Here is a 23,542-nt window from a genome sequence, read left to right as displayed (position 1 = left end):
CTTGTATGTACATGTACATATATGTATAAGTAATATGTAAATACAATATAGAAATTTATCTAAATTTATATACTTGCCTATAAATATACTTATAAATATGTTTTTTCTATACTTTTATATACGTATAAATAATGTGTAAATAAAATGTAGAAATTTATCTAAATTTATATATTCATATAAATGTTTCCTATACTTTTATATACATATGAATAATATGTAAATAAACACAATATAAAATTTTATTTATATGTAAATTTACTTATAAATATGTTTTATATACTTTTATGTACATGTCGGTGTATATAGAAGTAACATGTAAACAAAACATGAATTTATCTAAATTTATATATTTGTATGTAAATATACTCATAAATACATTTCAAAATAGATGTGCATTATGTTACGTGAAATACTGTGTACTTGATGAACTTTATGCGACAGGTATAAAATGAAACAGAGTATGTCAGTCCAAGCTGTGTTAGAAGGCTGCCATCTTTTCTCTCTGTCATCCTCTGCCATCTTGCCAAGGCATTTTGGGTTCTCTTACTTTCTTACTTGGTTTTGAGACAAAGGTCAGAATATTTTAAGCAGTCCTGAAGCCGACTCTCTTTCTTCCCTTTTTACAAACTCGTCTCAGAGAAGAGCCCGTTCAGCGGCAGAGCTTTGCCTCCCACCCAAGGCCTCCCAGTGGGCTCTCCACAGCTGCTGGTTATCATGCATCCCCTGTGGCTCACCAAGGAGCGCTTCTCTGGAGGAGGATGGAAAATGGTACACAACACAAATAAAAGTAATAGAAAGGCTAGGAGGACTTGACAGAGTCCACATGGATTTGGGAGATTCTGCAGGATGGCACGAGCTGCCTGACCGGAGGTCCTGGGGTTCCTTCCTGAAGGAGGCAGCTTCTGAATGGAAGAAGCTAGAGGAGAAGTGGCTTTCAAAAGGTCAGTCTGAGAGAGGAGCCCCTCTGGGCACCGTCCACGCACAGAGAACGGCTTTGGCATTGATAAAGGCATGGAGAAGAGTCCCTTTTGATTAGTGTGTAAAGCACCCTTCTTTTATTTTACATGGTGTCTCCCATCACCCAAGTGTTTGATGACTGCCCTATGGGTAAGTACTCATTTGTCTCTTAGGCTGGGTTTTTTTTCCTCTATTAAAAAGTGAGTTGCAGATATGGGCCCTCAAAATGGACTTTAAGGATGCTGTTTGCTTTTGGAATTGAAAATTGGATTTGTTTCATGTTCTCCAAGAGGTGACTTCCTAATGCTTAGACTTATGCAGAATGTCCTGCCAGAGTAATAATGACAGGAACACAAGTTTGGCATCTCCGGTGATTAACTCTTTGGTCCCTGGCCTAGCCAATCATAACAGGGATGGATCTGTTTGTTGACTTGGTGAGCTCTGTGTGTGTGTGTGTGTGTGTGTGTGTGTTCCGCTGCTCTAAGCAACAAAGGTCGCAAACATACTGGGGTTCATATGGATTGTGCAATGGGACTGTATGATGCATGCAGAGAGATTTACTTATTAGAAGAAGCTCATTGATTAGGGAGGAACTAAGTCGTGTACGTGAGGGCAATGGAATATTATTGCACCATGAGTTGTGATGAGTAATAGGGCTATAAAGAAGAATAGGACAAATGATTCGAGCTGATGCAGAACAAAATTAGCCAAACCAGGGATGCAGTATCATCTACAACGTCCACAACAATGTACGTGGAAAGAACAAGGACGTAATTGAAACTTAGTACTGCAGAATGCTCATCACCAAACTTGGCTCCGAAGGGGGATGAGATTCTGGGAGGTCAAGTCAATAAAAAGTGAGGTGTGAAGGGGCACCTCCCTCCATCCTGGACCAAAGTGGGGGATTCTGGGAGGGCAGCGCCATGGATAATGCCACGCTTTTTGTCATTGTTGTTGTTATTGGTGATGTTGTATTGGTTAGTTTGATCAACCTTTTTTTTTCTTCTCTCGTTTTCATTCTCCATTTTAACAAATGGCCCCTGGGAGGGGGCCTGGGGAAGGATTCGATAAGAGCTACAGAAGACAACTTTTTTAAATTAATTTTTTTAAATGAAAGATTTGCTTTAAATGGCCACTGTGCAGTGTTCTATTTGATCATGAGCCCAAGGACCCAAATGTATGTGGAATGACCCTCAAAACTCACTGACTTTGTCTTATTCCCACATCACAGCTTTCCCCTAGAGTTGCTGTGGAGTGATAGAATCCACTTTTTGGCCAAGCGTAATGGGTGAGGGAAAGCTAGGAGAAACCACTTTTGACTAATGACGTGGTGACTCCAATTCTCCAAATTGGATCACCATTTCAACTGGACTTTTGTTCCAATAAAAATGATGGGATCTCTTGAATTGGAAGGGGCCCCAGAGACCATCTTATTCAATCCCTTCATGTTACAGATGAGGAAACTGAGGTGTATGGCAGTTAAGTGACTTGTCCAAGGCCACACAGAGCCTAAGTAACATCTAGGATTTGAACTGAGGCCCTATGACTCCAAATATAGCACCATTTACTTCATCGTGCTTCCTCCTCACCCTCTGCCATCTTCTGTATCTTCTCACCCACTGGTCCCTTCTTTACATGCCCAGGTCATCGTCATTCTTAAAACACTTTCACTTGATCACCCCTTCCCCTAAATCTATTGACTTTTATGAGACAGCTGACACAGTGGAGGGAAGAGGCAGGACCCAATATCTCTTGACAAATTACTTGGTTCTGAATAGAAGGTAGAATAGAAGTGTAATTGAAATAAGTATAAAGTGTGATGCTGGAGTCTGAAGAATCAGCTTCATAAGTGTAAGATGGGGGAGTGGTCTGTCTGTAAGAAGACTGGGAGTTTGGGTGAGTGTCAAGTCTGAGTCAGCTGTGTAGTTATGGCAGACCAAAAAGAAAAAAAAAATAGGTAATGTCATCTTGGGCTGCATTGGGAAGCAGTGTCCAAGAGGAGAGAGCCCCTAGTCTTTCCTGTTATGCTCCATCCTAGACAGAGCAGACATGGAATGCTGCGTTCAGCTCTAGGCTCTGCATCTTAGAGGGGATAGCAATCAATTGTAGAACATTCACCAGAGGCCAATGAGAATGGCGAAGGGCGTTAATTCCATGCTACATATGGAACAGTTCAAGGAACTTGAGAGATGTAGGCTAGACTTGGGGGACGTGATAGCCATGTTCAAGTATCTAAAGGGCTCACCTGTAGAAGGTTGATTAGACTCATTCCAGCAAAGAGGTCCATTTAGGTTGAATCTCAAGAGAGGCTTCCTCCCAAGAACTATCCCACAGGACTGCAGCTGCCTCGGGAGATGGTGGGTTTACCTCCCAAGAACTCTTTAAGCCACGGATGGATGTCTGCTTGCCGTGAGATACAGAAGGTGCTAGCATTCATCCTGGATTGTACCAGATGACCTCTGTGGTCCCTTCCAGCCCTGAAATTCAGTGAACCTGGATTCTTGTTAGATTTGGGTCTAAACATAGTGGGTACTTTAATAAATGTCTGTTGAATTGATCTGAATTTGCTAAATTCCAGGGATTCAGGGAATCAAGGATTAGTACGTAGGGTAGCGTATGGAATTCTTGGGAAGATGTGTGAGAAATTGGACCTGGCACCAGAGTTGAATGAGCATGTTTTATTGAGGGGGGATCTTTATCACTTCCCGTACTGCATCTGTCCCTGTCCTTTGGAGGGGATTGTGAAGACAGCTCCTCATTAGGGCCCATCTTCCTGAAAAGAAACTTTCTTCTCTCCTATTTTCCTCTATGTACAGTCCCTGAAGGCATCTCTCTTTAAAGGGCGCCCAGAATGGCTGGAAACACCGGCTAACATTTCTTCTTTGAATTAAATCATTGTTCCTCAATATTGAATGTAGCACATCAGGGAGCCAAGGGCTCAGAATATTCTATAACTCTGAGAGTTCCTAGCCATGAAAGCCTGGATAGCATTTGAATGTCAGCACAGCTGGCTCTTCTGAATGATCTGCGTGTACAGATGTGGATGCAGGTCAAGGCTTCCCTGGTGGAGGCCAGGTAGGAAGGCAGGGAAACAAAACCGACTGATTTCCATTCAGACATGCATTCTGTCACCTGTTGGGTGGGGAGGGGCAGTATTCATGCCTGGTCACTCAAAAGTTTCCTTCTAGGCTGCCTTACAATGTTATCATGCACTGAAGTGATACCGAGCTAGCTTATTCAGGAAAACTTTCAGAGTGGGGCCCACCAGATGGTCTTCTTCATGGTGATTACCGATAGCCTGGCTGCTGTCACAGAGACGAATTTTTAAAAGATGAATGTAGCGAACATGAAGGCTGGCCATGTGATGAACTGTGGAATATTCCACTCATCCTGTCCTCTGAAGTTGTCCATATTCCAGTCTTTCTTTATCAGCAATTACTAGAGTGGAAAGAGTTTTGATTTTGAAGTGAAGACATTCCTGAGTTCAAACCTCACTTTCACTTCTTACCAGCCATCTGGTTAAGTTACTTAATATCTCTCAGCCTAAGATTTCTTGTTTGGAAAACAATGATAATGATGTCTGTAGTACCCCACTGACAAGGTGGCTGGAGGGATGACACGAGGCTTCGCCAACCTTCGAAGATTTTTGTACATGCCTTTGTCTTTTCCTCCCAGTATTTTACTTTCGTCCAGAGAGAGGTGAGCACAGACACCACTCTGAGGAGTGTCCCCCACTTCTAACCTCTCAGTCCTCTCTTGAAACTTCATTGTACATAATGGGTATCTATTCACTCATGTCCATGTTGAATGCAGTAATAATGGTTACTGATTCCCTTGTATCCATGTTACACCCTCCCATGGAAAGTAAGTTCCTTGAGGGCAGGACAGGTTATGTTATTGTCTTTGTATCGCCACTGCCTAGCACAGGGCCTGGCAAATAGTAGGCACTTAATACATGTTTATTGAATCGAATTGAACTGAATCTGATTGAATTGTTGAGACTTCTAAGTTATGAGAGGCCCCACCCCCTTTTTTTTCTTTTTTGGTGGGGTTGCTTCATAGAAGAGAATGCCCATAAGAAAATAATAATGTATAAGGGGTATTTAGTTCCTGTCAAACAAAGGAACTTTAATGGTCACCCACTGTTTTTATCCTTCATCTATCCCTGAGTTCCCTTTTCATGTCATGTGCGCATGGTCCAGTATGGAGTTAACCAAGAAAGGCCCTCCAAGTGGACAGCGCCATGGGATCCCAATGGTGTGTGCAGAGAAACTAGACCCTGCTCTCTTTTCCTCTTGATTTCTGCCCAGAGACAAGGCTATGTTGCTAGGTTCCATGTCAGGTCACCATGCCCTTTCATTTGTAAGGCAGGAATGGAAGGTCAACTGGGTATTCTGCTCATGGAGCGCTAACAAAGGGGCTTTCCTCTGTCACCTTTACAAGTGAACCATCACCCTCCTTCCTGTGGCATTTCTTTCCCTGCCCCTGCTCCCAGACTGGTGGTTTTATTCCTTGTCAGCCAGTCAGGAGCAGTTTGGTGAAGGCAGTGGGATAGGAAAGAAAGAGAAGGCCCCTGCCTCAACCTCCATCAAGCTAACCAAGGCCCGAGATTCATGCTTTGTATACACAAGGCCCAATTTTGGAGCAATGATCTGATGAAAATTTCAGATTCTCCTTTTGCTGATCTGTCCATTTGACTATAATCTCTCCTAATTCTCATAGAATAAAGAAAGCACCATCACAGAGTGGAAAGATGCCCAGTTTTGCAGCCCAACAATCTGAGTTTAAATAGCATAAGGTAATAAAGAGAGTGCTCCATTTGGGTGTTGTGGGCCATGTATTCCAATCTGCATTGTTCGCAGGCTGCCAGGTGGACAGTGAGCAGGGCCTAGAGTGAAAAAGAAACAGATAATGGGCTGGCGTGAAGAGCCTCATGTCTGACTCCAAGCTTTTGCCAACGGCCCAAATCCAGCTTTTCAGTTCATTTTACGTCAGTAAGGCCTAGAGCCCTATTGCCTCTGATCAGCATCCCACCGGGGCAGTGGAGATGTGCTCGGCCTAGCGGGTATGAGCCGATTACCCCAGGTAAACAACAGGAGCTCTGGAGAAGAGGGTGAAGTGGGATGTGGTCAAGGATGTTTGTGTCTGTCGACAAAGGAAGATGGGCTGGTCAAGTGGTTGGAGCGAGGGATGATGGTGAGAGGGCTTCTGGCCTCTCCTATCGCCTCGTGATGTCGGGAGAAAGCAAGGAAGCACCCCCTTCCACTCCGGTTTGCATGCATTAAGTACCTGCTATATTTTATGGTATGAAGTAGCATGGCTGAGTCTAAGGACCCCGACTTGGAGTGAGAGGAAGACCTGGGTTTGAGTCTTGCCTCTTATAAATCTTAGCATTGTGACATTGGGCATGTCATGTAACCTTATTCCCCCAGGAAATTTATATACGTACATACCTACAGATTTATGTGTGTATATGTACATCCATGTATTCATTCATTTATTTATATCAGAACAATATATGAAGGCTAAATAGCAGAGAATTTGCTATTTTCCTTTAATAGAGGGGTTTCTTCAGAGTTTTGTATGTCGAAAAAATCACAAATATGGGCCCTACAGTGATAAGCATTGTGCTGAGCCCTGCAGATACAAAGAAGAAGACCCGTTTCCTGTCCTCCAGAAGGTTATATTGTCCTGCAGAAGCTCTGCATTATCTCAAATTCAGGACTTCAAGGTCTATGGCGGCTTCTATAAGGGCAGATCCCAGATCCTCTCCTGCTCTGCAGGAGTTCCCACGGGCGCATGAGGCCTCACTCACCCTCCACTAACCTTCCAGGCATTCAGATTTCCCAGAGTGAGCACTAGAAGAAGACTAGAGGAGAGACAGATACAAGGAGAAGACAAAGAAAAACACGCCCAGGGTGAGGCTCGGCTAGGCCAGGCAGAACGTGCTGGGAAACTTTGGGACTTGAGATGCAGATGTGGAAATCAATAATTTAAGGGGAAAAATCATCGAGTGGACTCTGGTGTAGACCAGCGAGAAGGTCGCCTGCTCACGGGCTCCTTGGGAAATCTTGGGGGAGCCCTGGGGCACGTGTTTGTCAAACGTAACAGCTTAGGAAGGCAGCGTTGCATTTAGAGTCAGAGGGCCCAAGCTTAGGCCTTGCCTCTTCTATGTGGATCACACCCTGAACCTCAGGAAACATTTATTAAGCACCAGCTGTGTGCAAGGCACTGTGAGAAGTGCTGGGGGTACACAGACAGTAGACCCTGTCCTCCAGACTCTTACTTTGGGTACCTAGGAGAATGGTAGGGAGATGGTAGAGGCAAGAAATGAACACAGATGAGGAAATACAAAATATGCACAGCCTAAATCCAAATAAAACTCCCAGAGAGTGAGGGGCTTGGCCGAGCCTTTGAACCTCAGTTTCTTCATCTGTAGCATAGGGGTATTAGATGACCTGAGCTCCCTTTCAGCTCCACATCAGTGATGATGTGAACCCAGGACAAGCTGTAGTGGTTGGTGAAAAAGCTTTTGTGCTCTGGATTCCTGGGGCCATCGTTTTACCCTCATTTTTCAATCAGAGTCACAAATGGACCTTCCATGATTATTTTCCTTTTGTTTTGTTTTTGTTTCCTTCTCCCTGGTCATCTGTGGCAAACATGTTTTTAGCTTCCTTCCCAAGCCTGGCATGAGGAGGGCTTTGCCAAGGCCTGATTTCCATGGATCTTAATTCCTGCCGTCTTATGGAAGGCCTATTATGTGCTAGGCATTGGGGGTTTGGGAGGAGAGGAAGACAGACTTTCCTCCTACGTTGCCCTCTCCAAGCAGAGTGTTCTGCCTCGTGGGTATGTCAGCGAATGACCTTCTCATCCAGCACTCCTCGCTGCTGTTGTGAGCTGCGGACCATTAGGACACTGGTGGGGGCTCCAGCCAGCTTGGTTATGGCCTTGCTAAGCCGGCCTCATTCTCCATTGTATCTTTTCTGGAGCCAGTGCTGGAAAGAAGCCACATTTACAGATGACCCTGATTTGTTATAGGATGGATGAGAGGTTGGTAGCAAACAAGAGGGACCTCTGAATAACAAGCCAAAAATTCCCCTGTAGAGTCCAGGTCAGGGTGGGGCCCCTCCCATCCCAGCCTGCTGCCCTACACCCACATCTTTGCTACGTTCTTCTCTGAGGGGTTAGGAGCACCTCTGCATTGGTTCAAGGCAAGCCCAGCCTGCTGGTCAGGAGCATTATCAATAGTGTGTGTTTAAAAAAGAATGAGGGTCTGGCATCAGGACTTTGGGCCCTGGCATCTCAGATTTGATTCCAAGCTTTACTTGCCACAGAAGGCAGGCACTCCCAGGCCCTGACTGAATGACGTGACACACCGTCCACAGGGAATGCATCTTGGCAGACAGCTTTCACGCCCGACATCCCAGCCGAAGCCATGAGGAATATTAAAAACAGGGAGCAAAGGTCCCAACTTGATAGATTCAATTTGTCGTGGGGATGTCTGCAAAATTCGAAGATGCGCATGGCCAAGACGGTCCAACAAGGAGAGGAGTGAGGAAAGTAGAAGGAGGCCATCCCTGTGCAGGTGGGGCTCGGCCACCCCCAGGAATCCTACTGTGGGTAACATGGAAGAGGCTGCTGATGACAGAAGCTGTAAGGAGAGGGCAGGGAGAATCCTGAGAGCTTTCAGGTGATCTTCCAGTGACCTCAAGGACCTTCCCCAACCTGGCCGCCTTCGACTTCGTGCTCTCCGGCAAATTCATGTTCTTGCTAGAAAGCTGTTTGGAAGAGGGATGGGCTGCCATATTGGAGGTCTTTGAGAAGAGGATGAATGACCACCCGTCAGATGTTTTATAGAGGGGATTCCCTTCTGGATAGGTGGCAGGCTAGTGGACCTCTGAGGTTCCGTCCTCCTCAGAAATTTAGTGAAGGAATTGTGTTTCCTCTCAAGATCACAGTATTGGCTTAGAAGGGATTTGGGGGGCGAATATTCTAACTTGCTCATTTGGGCCCAGGGAGGTTCAGTGACTTGCCCAGAATCACAAAGGTCATAAGCATCAGAGGTAAAATTTGAATCCAGATCCTTTGGCAGTGTGGTGTAGCTTACAGTGTGCTGGGTTTAGAATCCAATGAACAAGAGATTGTGCATCACCTGTACAGATATTTCCCAGAGTGTCTCACGGGCTCCTCTGCATGGAGCCCTAGCCTAATACATTTGGTTGTATCACATTTTATTATGACCAAAAATAATCACCGATAAATTGTCCAAGATAAATCTTCCCTTTCTGAAAGGGGAAAGTGCTTTATAGACAGGGCAGCTAGGTGGCACAGTGGATAGAATGCCAGGCGTAGAGTCAGGAAGACTCCTGCGTTCAAATCCTGCTTCAGGCACTCACTACCTGGGTGACCCTAGATAAGTCACTTAACCCTGTTTGCCTCAGTTTCCTCATCTGTAAAGTGAGCTGGAAAAGGAAATAGCAAACCACTCCAGTGTCTTTGCCATGAAAACCCCAAATGGGGTCACGGAGAGTTGGACGTGACTGAAATGAGTGGACAATAAGCTTTATAGATATAGGGTCCTGTCTGCAAGTTCATGGAGATGGGAAACAGTGAGTTTGGGAGACAGCTGAGTGTCCAGTTTAGCTGACTTGGTTTCAGACTCAGCTCATTTGAGAAAGGAATTCAGGTCTGGCCCTGCTGTTTTCTCTCTTCTTCCATGATGGAATCCCAGAAAGACCTTGTCTCACATTGGTGTCTTCTCACGAGTTTTTTTTTCCTTTTTTTTTTAAACAGATTTTATTTTATTTTTTACTTGTGATGTCCTTAGTGTATGGAACTATCCACCAATCAATAAGCAATTATTAAGCACCTACTATGTGCTAGGGTAGCATTGTAATGGGGTAATGACAAATGAGCTTAAAATATCTGTGTTTCCTATTGATAAGACAATTCCCTTTGTCAATGCAGATCAGCACCTACTGTGCAAATTGTCATCTGGGAGAGGTGTCTAGGGTGCTTCAGCTTGCCCAGGATCACACCAGCATGATATGTTAGGAGTGGACCTCAGGCCTTGCATCCAGTGTTCCTGACTGGGTGCTCTCTCTTTCTGCTGTTCAGGGCTCCTTTGTTTATCAAACTGTAATAATTTTAATGAATGCACAAAATACCTTTGGAATGCAAACTCAGCCAACCTACAGGCCACATAGTAAACCCTGGGGTTCTGTATTTTGTAAATTTATTCTTTTGAGAATTGCTGGAATTCCAATGTATTAGGCTTGGAATTAGCTTGGGAAACCACTCTGACAAAGGCTCTGTCAGTTAGAGAAGAGGCAGGAGAAACGTTTAGAACAGTTAAGTGATCAGACCAACTGCTAATGATTTCCTAAGCTTCCCTATAAAGTGTTATTTAGTTGCTGTGTGAAGCTCAGTCAACATTTGTTTATTGTTATTTTCTTTTTTCTGCTTCTGGGTCAGAATATTGTCCATTTGAGTAAGGTTTTGTTCAAGTTATCTTGAGAAAAGGAAAACAAAACAAAACACATTTCTTGTTAAATTCCAACCTACGTATATTGAAAAAGTAGATTTTCTCACAAATAGCATTGCTTAAGCTATTGGGGGGAAATTATCTAGCAAGTGGGGTTCTATTCTGTTTTCGTTGCTGTTCTTCAGACCCCACCTAACCCTTACTTGTGCACGTTAGATTGGCATCTTCCTTGGTCCCTTTGTATCCATCCAGAGGTCTTGGAGGACCTTTAGACATCAGCAGTAATGAGCCTTATGTGGAGATGAGAACCAGAGACAGAAAACCTGCCCGTCCGAGTGCCTCACCAGTGCAATGTTAGTTCAGCCTGCTTTTAAATATGGGATCTTTCTAGCTTAATTACATAACAAGTCTCCCTAACGATTATTTTAGATAAGCTCCAGCTTCCTTACGTATGTTCAATAAATCCATTGCTAACAAAAGTAAAACTTTCAAGTTAAATTACCTCTCTCTCTCTCTCTCATTCAGTTCATTGCAAGTAACTCTGGCAAATTTACTGCTGTATCCTTCAGTTCTCCTTGACTACACTAAGCGATCACTTTGGCCCTTGTCAGCCATCAAGACTTTCCGTCAAGCATCTCTGTCTTTCCCGACTGGACCATAAATTGTCGCTGTCCCTGGATGGCTGTCTTCCACTGGGAAATGTGGCGGCTAGTCATAGACCTCAGAGATGGACATTGTTAAATCTCACGAAGGCTCATAAAAACAGTTATGGGTGGGTTGAAAGGGAAACATTGGCTTTTTTTTGTTTACACCGCAAAGCTGAGGGTATGGAGTCAGTGGGAAGGCCAGGGCAGATGGAGGCATAGCTGCCCTGGCTCCATCATCTCCATCACCAGTTTGCAAAGGGAGGCAGCTGCCCCTTTGGAGAGTGGCTCAGCTCCTCCCAGGCATGCTCTCTGAGAGGCCCTATTTAGAAGTGAAATAGAAGAGAGCCTAGCACGTTGGCTCACCATCCTTTCCCTCCTTGTCATATTTATGGTCATTCTCTTTCTACGGTAACACCAAGGATAGAGGGTGACTGATAATCAGAAAAACCTTAGCTCTAATATATGATCCTGGTCAAGTAATTTAACTATCTCAGCCTCAGTTTCTTTGTCTGTAAAATGGAGTAGTAATAGCACTTAGCTCCCAGCAGAATGGGCAGCTTTCTGACACAGTGGATGGACTGCCAGGCCTGGAGTCAGGAAGACTCATCTGCCTGAGTTCAAATCTGGCCTCAGACACTCACTGGCTTTGTGACTCTTGGTAAGTCACTTCACTCTGTTTGCTTCAGTTTCCTCATCTGCCAAATGAGCTGGAGAAGGAAATGGCCAACCTCTCCAGTGTCTTTGCCAAGAAAATCACAAATGGGGTCACAGAGAGTCAGACACGACTGAAAAATGACGAAATGTGTAAGCTCTCTGACAGTAAGGTCTGTCCCCCTTTTGTATGTCTAATCCTAGTGTTCGACACAGAGTTAGTGCTTAACAAAATGTTTATTGAATTAAGTGAGCTAAATGTTAAGTGAGATGCATTAAATTAAATGTCATAGCCTTCCTTTTACCAATGGGGCAAGCTGCACCCATCCTGCTTTTTTTTTTTTTTTTTAGTTTACATGTATTACATCTATTACACTGATGCCCTTTGGTTTTGTATCATGACCATTTCTAGGTAGACTGTCCCCAATCATTGAGCACATCTTGGTAACAAAACTCAGTGAGGAAATCAGTGCGTTGGCATGACCATCAGACAGCATCCTTCCCCAATAGTCCTCCACTGTGCCTAGAGGAGGGAGGTACCATGTCTCTGAGAGCCACAGTGGTCATTCCAGTCATGCAGAATTCCTCTTGCCTAATTCCACAACAGGTCTTCCTTTTTCAACCTCCCTTTGAGACGTGCAAAGGTTATTTGACTTATATCTCAATAAAGAAAAGCAGACCCTCTTTTCTGTAAACAGAAACATGTTTATCTTTGGGATTGGCCTTTTCAAGGAAAGGAAGATGTATAGACAGGTGTGTAATTCCTCCATGTTCCTGAAGGACATTGCCAAGCATGGCTGCTATCTTTCTGTCTCTGCCTGATCTGCGTGGGTTCTGGGACTCGCTTCATTTAAATTGGAGGATTAATGGTTCTGTCTCTAGAAGCCTGGCTAAAAAAATCAGTGTGGCACCACTCTTGATAAACCTAGGCTTTTCTTTTGTTTGAACACTGAGCACCGTGAAATGGTTAGAATTTATTACCATAGAATGACTTCACATTCTCTTAGTTTGATTTAATGAGTTTCTAGAATGAACTTTAATGAACGTGTTATTAGCAAATGTTAGCCCTAATTCTGAGCCCTGGAAAAGGATGCTTTGGTGAAGGACAATTATTTTTAACCAGTCAAAACCCTGTTTTTCCAAAGCTTTATAATCACCTCAGAGATGTGTGTATTGGTGTGGGCGTTGGTATAAAAGCTGATTATCATCCTCAGAAATCTTCTAATAAGAACTAATTAAATAAGGCATCCCTTAGAAGATATCATTTGTGCTTTTTGCCAAACTTTGGAAAGTAGAGGCACCAGAATGTTGCTGGTGATGCTGTCTCTCATTTTGGCAGTAAGCCTCATGCAGAAAACCTGTCGGGGCATTAAAATCTGCCCCGGCTTTCCCATGCAGGCCTGGATTTCTTTATCTTCTTACCGACAGCTTTAAATCACAAGAGCAGGATGAATCCCTCCATGTATAAGGAAGGCCTTTGTAACAGCCTGGTCCATCCCCCCTCATACACATTCTGAATTAGGAGATCAGAAGTCTGGCAGCTTCTGGTACCTGATTTGGCATGACAGGAATCTGGTGTGTCTGAAGCACATGGAGGTGTTTCCCAGGTCCGTTTCCATGGTAACCTTCATGGTTGGGGAGCTGAGGGCAGGGAATTGTCACGGTCCTACAACCTCTGACTGCCAGGGTCCTGTGGCATCTGCCACAGACAGAGCTGGGAGAACAGGGCTGGGCTCTCAAGGTATGATGGAGGAGTCAGCTACCATTGAGTTGGTGCCATGCAGGTGTGCCTGCCGGTACATAGGATTGTCTGTGTGCCCAAGACCCCAGGCTGCTTGTAACGCGGTCCTTCTCCAGGTGCACATACGGCACGGGAGTATACAAATACAGACGTGTAACCTGACTCCGGGGTGCTCTGTGGCCAATTCAATTCAATCCAACGGTGATTTACAAAGAGGTTACTAAGCACATTGGCGGTGCTAACGGCTTTGGATACAGAGGCCAGAATGAAATTTTCCCTTCTGTCAAGAAGCTTACATGCCAGGTGGGTACAAGGGTAGAAATAAGAAAATACAAAAGAGATTCAAAGTCATTTCAAGACAGAAACAGTGGGAAGAACTGGGAGGATCCATTAAGACTCAGTAAAGGCAAAGCCCCTGTGCTGTGCTCTGCTGTGGAGGTATCAAAGGTAGGGACGGATTACACTCTAGACATAGGGGACAGCTGTTCGGAGGCATGGAGGTGGGACTTATTGGGAGTATGTTCCAGATCATAATTTCACATCTGGGGCCCAATAACTTGAAATACTTCTCAAGTTTTTCTGTGCTTGAGTGCACAGAATGGTTCCTAAGGAATTCTCCCCAGGCTCTCTTTCTCCCCTTCCCTCTTGGATGCCTTGCTCTCACAGTGCTGTATAACCACCACCCCTCCCCCCCCAGTATCAGCCCAGAGAATGTCCCTCCCTACTTTGCTAAGTCACCCTTGGGCAGATTCAGGAGGAGAGCTGGCTGGACCCTCCTTAGGGCCATTGTTCCCATAGCTTAACTCTATATACCAACAGGGGTGGCGTCAAGGCAGAGGCAGCAGCTGACAGACTTTAAAATGGCTGGGGAAGGAGGGAATATATGAATTAGATGGAAACATAGAGGTTAGAGATGAAAGGGGTGTGGTGAGACTATTGTTGTCATCCGACGGGGCTGCAAGGAAGAGACAGAAGAGTGTGGGCACTGGTAACTTTCTACCAGGAGCTTTGGAGGTTTCTTTTACTTACCAGGAAACACACTGTCAGTTTTTGTCTGTTACCTTGCTGGGACAAAGCCTTTCCCACTCGGTATCTTTTATGATCAGTGATGAGAAAGGAGACTGACAGAAAATGTGAGAGGTTTGTAGAGAGGTACAGGGATGCCCGTAAATAATACTTCTGAATTTGACACCTTTCCCTCCCAAATTTTGTTTTTTTGTTTTTTTAATTGGATTCAACAATTGTTGAATGTTAAAGGCAGGAGTATCTTTAGAAATTGTCTAGTCCAGAGAGCAGAAAATTAGGAAAAAAAATTTGCAGCAAATATCTCTGATAAAGGCCTTATTTCTTAAATATAGAGAAAACTGAATCAAATTTGTAAAAATACAAATCATTCCCCAAATGATAAATGGTCAAAGGAAATAACAGGCACATTTCAGACAAAGAAATCAAAGCTATCTATAGTCATGTGAAAAAAATACTCTAAACTACTATTGATTAGAGAATTGCAAATTAAAACAGCTGAGGTACCACCTCACACCTATCAGATTGGCTAATATGACAAAAAAAAAAAGAAAATCATAAATGTTGGAGAAGATGTAGGAAAATTGGGATGCTAATATGCTGTTGGTGGAGTTGTGAACTGATCCAACCATTTTGGAAAGCAATTTGAAATTATTATTTTATTGTTATTATTTTATAGCCCAAAGGGCTATAAAACTGTGCATACCTTTTGATCCAGCAATACCACTATTAGGTCTGTATCCCAAAGAGATCATAAAAATGGGAAAAGGACCCACATGTACAAAAATATTATAACAACTCTTTTTGTAGTGGGAAAGAATTGGAAATTGAGGGGATCCCTAGTAATTGGGGAATAGCTCAACGATCTGTGGTACATGATTGTGATGAATATTGTTGTGCTGTGAGAAATGACAAACAGGATGATTTCAGAAAAAACCTGGAAAGACTTACATGAACTGATGCAAAGTGAAGGGAACAGGACCAGGAGGACATTGTACACAGTAACAGCAACATTGTACAATGAAGAATTGTGAATGGCTTAGCTCTTCTTAGCAATACAGTGATCCAAGACAGTTACAAAGTACTCATCATGGAAATGCTGTCTGCCTCCAGAGAAAGAACTGATGTCTAAGTACAGACTGAAGCATACTGTTTTTCTCTTTTTCCCTTCTTTCTCTTCCTTCCTTCCTTCCTTTCTGCCTTCCTTCTTTTCTTTCTTTCTTTCTTTCTTTCTTTCTTTCTTTCTTTCTTTCTTTCTTTCTTTCTTTCTTTCTTTCTTTCTTTCTATCACAGAATGACTAATATGGAAATGTTTTACGTGATTGCACATGTATAACCTATATCAGATTGCTTGCCATCTCAGAGAGCGGGGAGGAGAGGGAAAGAAGGATAGAATTTTGAACTCACAACTTTTTTTAAAAAAATGTTGGGGCAGCTAGGTGGTGCAGTGCCTAGAGCACCAGCCCTAGAGTCAGTAGGACCTGAGTTCAAATCCAACCTCAGACCGAACACTTGGCCCTAGCTGTGTGACCCTGGGCAAGTCACTTAGCCCCAATTGCCTCGCCAAAAAAAAAGAAAAGAAAAAGAAAATGTTAAAAATTGTTTTAACATGTAACTGGGGAAAAATGAAATATTACTTTTTTTTTTTAAATAGTTGTCTAGTCTAACACCATTGGTGTTACAGAGTGCTGTGAAAATTTAGTGGGTTGTGGGGTCTTTTCTAATTGGAGGTGGGGAACAAATCAGGTGTGGTTTCATGGAGGAAAGAGCATTGTTTCCAGTCTTAGTCGGTGAGCATTGACTCTGCCTGTGCATGTAACTCCAGTTCAGTTAGGCTGTTCCTCTCCCTGCCATGGGTTTCTGAGTGCCTGCATGTGCATACTCCTTCCAAGGGCACCAATCTTTATTCATAGAACATTGTAGACCATTAATACATACATGTATTCATTAGAATTTTGTAGAAGTTTGTCCCGTTAAGTTTGCTTTGTACAATGCAAACCTGGCCTTGATCTTCAGGCACTAAATCCCCTCAGATGGAGGATAAGACAGACTACTTATTCTGAGTAACTTGATGAAAATCTTCTTTGTGTTTTTGTGTATGATGGAGATTCTCCAAAATGACCAATATTTGTAGGGCACTTTGACCTTAACCAAGTTCCTTGTAAACATTATTACATATATCTATGGTCCCCATTTTACAGATGAAGAAACCCATGCTTCAGTGAGGTAAGCAGTTTGCCCAAAGTCAGCCAGTCAACAGCATTTCTTAGGAGCCCAAAGCTGGTACTGACCCAACTTTTCATCTTCATTGTCTAGGCTACTCTGCCCACACTGTGCCACCTTTCCATCTGCGTCCTCAGCTCATCACTTAGGAATGGTCTTTTTGACATTTCCCAAAGTAGTGAGTCTGTGCTATTGCCATGTGTATGTGTTATTAAATAAAATGTAAAGTGCTCTTCACCAGGCAACCCATTATCCAGTGGGAGCCCAAATCTCCATTTGGATAGAACCTTAGTGCCTTAAATTAAGTCATTAGTTTCATGGATAAGACTCTTTTGCTTCCAGAGGGAGAAGTTTTTATTTCTCGTAGTCAGGCCCAAGCCTCCCATTGAAGTGACGTTTTTGAAGCTTGGAAATTTATCTGGGAAATACATTGTGCACATCCTGAGAACATCATTAGACACTGGAATGACTGTTGAGGGCATCCTCAGTTTACCAGTGGGACACTTTTTGAGCTATTATGAAGCTAAATGGAAAGAACACTGACGGAGCAGTTTTTCTTCAAAAAAAAAAAACCAAACTTTAACATAATTTCTCTCTAGATAAGAATTAAGAAAAATATCCTAGTTTGTTATGTGTGAAGTGTAACAGTTAAAATACCTCTAACTGTGGATAAATAAAATGCTGATGATAATTTTCCTGTTGTTTTAGGCATCTAAGTAAAATTTGCTTTTTTTGAAATTATTCTGGTTTTTGTTGCTTAATTGTTTTTCTTTGTTTGTTTAAAAGGTCTGCTTCTGGGTAACTTGTACTCTCAAGGAGCATCTTATCCTGAAAGGCCTTAACTATCTGATCTTGAGAGGGGGGCAAAATCTTATTGTCCACTTAGGGCTGGCTGCTTTGTTCCCATGTTTGAGCATTTGAAGTGGTATTCCCAACCCAGCTTTCCAGACTCTTGTTTGGTCAGCTAAAATAACATGCCTCAAGGCAGCTAGGTGGCACAGTGGATAGAGCACCAGCCCTGAAATCAGGAGGACCTGAGTTCAAATCCGGCCTCAGACCAAACACTTGGCACTAGCTGTGTGACCCTGGGCAAGTCACTTAGCCCCAATTACCTAAAAAAAAATAAAATAAAATAACATTTCTCGATGTGACATCATACATACAATTCTTCATCTGCCTACCAACGCAGTTTTTTAAATCTGGGCTTACTATTGCCATTTTCAGAATGGGTGTTAAATACAAACAATTCCTGTGGTTGGTGTTGTTTTGTAAACTAATGTAACAGGTCATGTGAATAAAAATCTGAGAGCGGTATGTTCAGTTTTACATTGTTGAATTTACCAAACCCCAGCATCTGAGAGACCCCTTTAGTCTAATGATAATATGCCTTACAACTGGTCATACATCCTCTGCTTGAAGACCTGTGAGGAAAAGGAACTCTCCATTTTGGGAGGGGAGGTGAACTGCCCCCTTTTTATAACTCTCATTGTCAGGATTGTTTTTTCCTGACAGAATGCTAACATGTGCCTGCTTTAAACTTCTCCCCATTGCACCTGAGCCCTAGCGAGGTGGTATGATAACATTTAATGGTAATAGTGATGACTAGCATTTGTGACGCTTTAAGAGAGTAAAGTGCTTTACACATGTTATCTCTGTTGATTTCACAAAAACTGTGGGTGGTAGGTACCGTTAGATATATTTACACATGACAAAACTGAGACTGACAGGAAGTGACGTGCTCAGAATCACATATGTATGTAAATCAGTGAAGCAGGATTTGTACTCGGGTCTCCCAGACTCCAAATCCAGTGCATTATCCAGGGCACCATGTTTCCTGAGAAGGCTCACTTTACCTGCAGGTACTAGAATTTCCTCTTAAGTGGGAACATGTTTTGTTCCTTTTCTGCCTTCCTAATATAATGAAAATGATTAGATGCTATGGGATTCATTAGCAAATAGCCTTGGAAAATGAGGAAATCACATTGAAAGCTTTGGCTCTCGTGACTTTGTGCCAAATTAACAGAGATGAATAGATACTGGGTAAATAATTCTGGTTTGCCGCTAGCTTATTATGGATTTGTTGATAGGAAATAAAGTGCCTGCCCGTTCCAGCACACTGATTTGATAACCTGTTTATATTACTTAAGTGACATCCTATGAAACTATTGTCCAAGTAAAGTCATTTATAACAGGTGAGGATGTAGAAACTTCTTCCCCAAAAAGAGTTTTCTAAATTGCTTTGCTTAGAGCTATGAAGGCTGCCAGAAAGGACAATCTCTCATATTGAATTTTCTCAGCCACAGGAGTGTCCACAGAGCAGGACGGGGAACAGCCTTGTGATTTAAGACTATTTAATGCCCTAGTTGTCATGAAATAGAATGATATAAACTCTAGTGGGCTAAGGGAACATATGACTACAGTTTCCTGATACCCCAAACTAAGAAATTGATTTATCATGTATTAGATCTGAAAAGATCCTAGTCAAAAGGAGAGGGGGAATGAACTGGAACTGTATGGCAGAAAATTAATCTGAAATACTCATCATGTCTGCTGACCTTTTTAATTTTCAAATCCAAACTCATCAGTGTTTGCTTGAAGTTTCTTCCATTTTTGACTTAGTTCCTTATAGATATATAGATAGATAAGTCTCTGAATTGGACCTTGGGATAGCACCTAGTTCCTTCCCATGCCCTGGAGCAGTCCATTCTCAACCCAGATCAATCTGTCCCAATTTGGAAGGAGACTTGGGTTTATACCATCACAGTATCTCAGGGTTGGGAGGGACCTTAGCAACCATCTAACCCAGCCCACATTTGAACAATAATCCCTTCCCTAACACACCCAACACAAGGTCATCGAGCCTTTGTTTGAAGGCCTATGGTGAAAAACAATGGCAGCCCATTCTGCTCTTGATGAACTTCTAATGGTTAGGAATTACTCTATTGCTTCCACCCATCCGCCTTTGGGCCAAAGCCAAACCAGGCTAAGTCCTTCTCCCTCCCAAAAATAGTCCCTCAACCTCTTGAGAAGACCTGCCATATCCTCCCTATAGCTCCTCTTCCCCACGCTGAAACCCCTTGTTATTTTCAACTGATCCTCATGTGGCATGAAGTCCAGGCCCTTCACCATTGTAGGTACTTTTGTATGGACATTCTAGTTTATCAGTATCCTTCCTAAAATGTGATGCCCAGAGGTTTTCATGCATAGCTCACTGTGTCCAGTTAACTAGTTAAGCACATATACAACTATCTCTTCATCTCTCTGGGCTCAGTCTCCTCATCTGTAATTTTGAGATGAAAATATTTATTTTACCTACTTTACAATGTTGCCATTTTATATGGTAAGAATGGACAAGTTGGATACCACAAGAAGGTGTACAGCTTTAGTTACTAGACTGAGGAGCATGAATTTTACGAATTAGGCAATAGGGGATAACTGAAGAGTTTTCTGCAGAGGAGTCACAAGACTAGATTTATGCATCTGGAAAATTAGATTGGCAGCCCTGGAAAGCATGGATTCCCAAGGATTAAGACAGGATTTCAAGTAAGGAGGCAGTTGCAATCAATGGGAAGAAAGAGGGAAGGGTGAGCTGGGAGGGACACTGTAGGCTTAGAATTGTTAGTAACTGTGTGTGAGAGTAAAGGACAATCAAGTTTCAAAGAGAAGATATCACAAACCCCTGGAAGCCGAGAACACAGCATTCCTACTTTCATTTTCTCAGTGAGAAGCCTGAAGCTCAAAGAAGTCAATCCATTTCTGACCCTACTAGTGAACGGCAAGAGACGAGGCTCAAAACCCACCTACTTTTCCTGCTATCCAGCCATTAATTTGCATTAATGAGGTTTTGGTGTTCTGTAAATATTTGAGTGTAGATAAATATAGACATGAAACCATGTGCCGTAGCGAGGAAGTTCAGTCTTGCGGTTTCTTCATTTCTATCCAGGCTGCAAAGAAACATTAGGAGTTCATTCTGTCTCTCCTCCCCTGTGGTTTCATCACAAACAGCATCTTCTCGAGACGCAGCAGCAAAGACCAAGGTGGAGGAGCTCGAACAATTGATTTCATTCGGTTTGTCTGCCAGAATTCCCTTTCAGAAGCATCTTTCCCTTCGTTGGATTCCATTCAGATTTACTCCTGGTTTTAAACCTTCTACTCTCCAATAGAGAGAGAGGAAGGAGAGAGAGATAAAGAGGGGAGAGGGGGAGGGAGGGACAAACAGAGAGGAAAGACAAAATGTTTGAGGGAGATTTGAGTCAGCTGAGTCAGCTGGGAAGGTTTCGATTCCATTTAACAAACTTTTTTTTTTTTTTTTAAATCATTGACTCTGAGTCTCTGTGGAGATACAAAGACAAACACCCCAAACAGTCCCTCCACACACTCGAGAAGACGGCTTTCGTGGCCTCCAAGCTCTTCGCAGATGACTCTCCCCCATCTTTCTCTGAGCCTGTTTTTTGCTGTCCCTCATGCCTGGGACCTTCTTGTCCTTCTGCCTTCCTTCCAGTCTCAGGTCAAACCCCACATTCGTCAGGACCCCTTTCCCATTCCTGTCTTAGGGCCTTTCCCTCTTCCATTACCTTCCATTCAATCTGTATGCGTATTACATGGCTTAGTAATTAGAATCCAAGCTCATTGAGGGCAGGCCCTGGGTTTTTTTATTTTCTTTGTATATCCAGCATTTAGCACAGTGCCTGGCATATTGTAAGTACTTTATAAATGCTCATTACCTGACTTGGTGACAGAGCTGGTGTTCTACCGGTGGATCAAACATATAGACAGATAAGTTAACTAGAGACATGAAAAAGGGCTAATAACTGGTATGGAGGGGAGAAATCAGGGAAGATTCCAGAGCTTAGCCTCCAAGGAGAGCTTAAAATCTTAATAGGAAGTGTTGGGTAGGGAGTACATTTCCAGGCCTTAGGGGAGAATTTATGCAGAGGCATGGTAGAAACTTAGTTAAATGGACCTAATTGGAAGAGGGAGAGAAAACACAACTAGGAAAATCAGTGCTGTGATGGTTGTTCAAGGTCTTTCAGAAGCAGAGAACCCTGTTCAAATGGATTGTTTTACTAATACTAACTGCACCAGCTCTGGGCTTGCTGGACTGGTTTCCATCTTGGGGACTTCTACAAATCTCCCTCTTAGGCTTGTTGTCTAGATGGCCTGTGCTCATTCCTCACCTCTGACACTTGTTATCTGTGTGACATCTGGGAACTTGCATGCCTTCTCTGTGACTCAACTTTGCCATCTATAAAATTGGGATATTATAATCATACTCAAGATATTGGGATGAACTTGAGACCAATAAATTGGAATAATGTACTTCACAGGATTGATAGGGGGCTTAGATGAGGTAATGTATTTGTAATACTGCTACTGAGAGTCAAGGTTTGGACTTTGTCTTTGGTGGGTAGCAAATAGAGCTGCGGGCATGTGGGAAGTAGCCAGCATTCCAACTTCACCCCAAGCTTCCTACTCCTCACTCCCATCTCCTTGAAGGAAGGAGGATGGTCAAGTGATCACCCAGCCTTCTAATCACCCTTCCAATCATCACAAAGGTGATACTCCAACCTCCCTTAAATTGGGCTTCCCACATCGAGCTATCCATCCTTGTTACATTTAGATACTTGCCCATGAATATAATTTTGCACTGTTAACTTTTTATTTTCTTAGAAGATTCCCCCCCCCCTTTTTTTTTAGTTAAAGAAATATTAGGATTGGAATATTAGTGGTGAGACTGGGGTTAGACTTGTCTTTTTTTCATCTGAAAGCTGGTCTTTCTACCTTTGTGGGGCTCTGGACAAAATCCACATTCTCATGTTACTCCAGGGCGTGTGTGTGTGTGTGTGTGTGTGTGTGTGTGTGTGTGTGTGTGTGTGTGTGTGTGTGATGAGTGGAGGATGTTCCTACCAAACCTGTGAACAGTTAGTTTGATCTTGTCCTAACCTTTAACGATCAGCTGCGTATGATGCAAATGAAAATCATAGATAATGAATAATATTATTTATCAAAGCAAGCAGTAAACAGTTATGAGCAAAGTCATCCAGATTAGTTTAGAAGCTATAAAGCACAGCACCCTGTGACCCAGAAGTGAGATGAAATTTAACAAACAACTGGAGAGAGGATGCTCTCACCTTGCTAGTCTATTCTTAGTAGTCTTTGGGTACAGGTATTGAGGATTAAGCGACATGTTGGAGAGCCACCTATTCCTTAAATGCCTATAGTTTTGGTGGCCTGTAATCCATCATTCAAAGCCTGTACCTTAGCTATTTTGCCTACCTCTGTCCTTCTCTGTTTCTCTTCCTGAAATCTCTCAGCCAACCAAGAGCCATGTCTCCTTCCAGTAGGCAACACAGAGCGTCAGAGGGCCAACCTTTAGGATGGGGGTGTTGCATTTGTAAAGTACTTCACATACTTTAAAACACTGTATCCAGTGAGTTATGTTATTACAGCTTTCTTTCGGCCCCCACCCACGATTTCCCATAGGAACATCAAAAGTGGCGTGTCTCCTTTTCGAAGGGCACCCACTGTTGTTCCTCTACATCATAGCTGCCCAGCTGTCTCTTGCTTCTTCTAAAAGTTAACACTGTTGAGCAGATTTGATTCAGTGACTCCTGTGCTAGGTGGTTCCCTTTCCATAAAGTCGGGAAACTAGAAGAGGAGGTAGCACATAAGCTGAGCCTTGAACAAAGAGGAGCATTTTTATAGAGAGAGTGAGGAGGGAAAGCATTGGAGGCAAAGGAAATGGTATAGGTCTATGCATTTAGAGGAGAGCTAAAAGAGCTAGTGTGACTTTAGCCTGAAGGTTAGGGACTCAGA

At 43.1% G+C, this 23,542-nt stretch overlaps 1 protein-coding gene across 1 annotated transcript in view; it reads left to right on the top strand.

The window, feature by feature from the left end:
- The window catches only part of DOCK1 (dedicator of cytokinesis 1), a 523,683-nt gene that overhangs the window by 337,405 nt on the left and 162,736 nt on the right, over window positions 1-23,542 (top strand). The gene's annotated exons all lie outside the window — the stretch shown is intronic.

The sequence above is a fragment of the Vombatus ursinus genome, unplaced genomic scaffold (genome assembly GCF_900497805.2).
Source record: "Vombatus ursinus unplaced genomic scaffold, bare-nosed wombat genome assembly UNPS02011353.1, whole genome shotgun sequence".
NCBI classification, from domain to species: Eukaryota; Metazoa; Chordata; class Mammalia; order Diprotodontia; family Vombatidae; genus Vombatus; species Vombatus ursinus.
The sequence above is the reverse complement of the archived record's forward strand: the minus strand, read 5'-3'. Positions and strand labels throughout refer to the sequence as shown.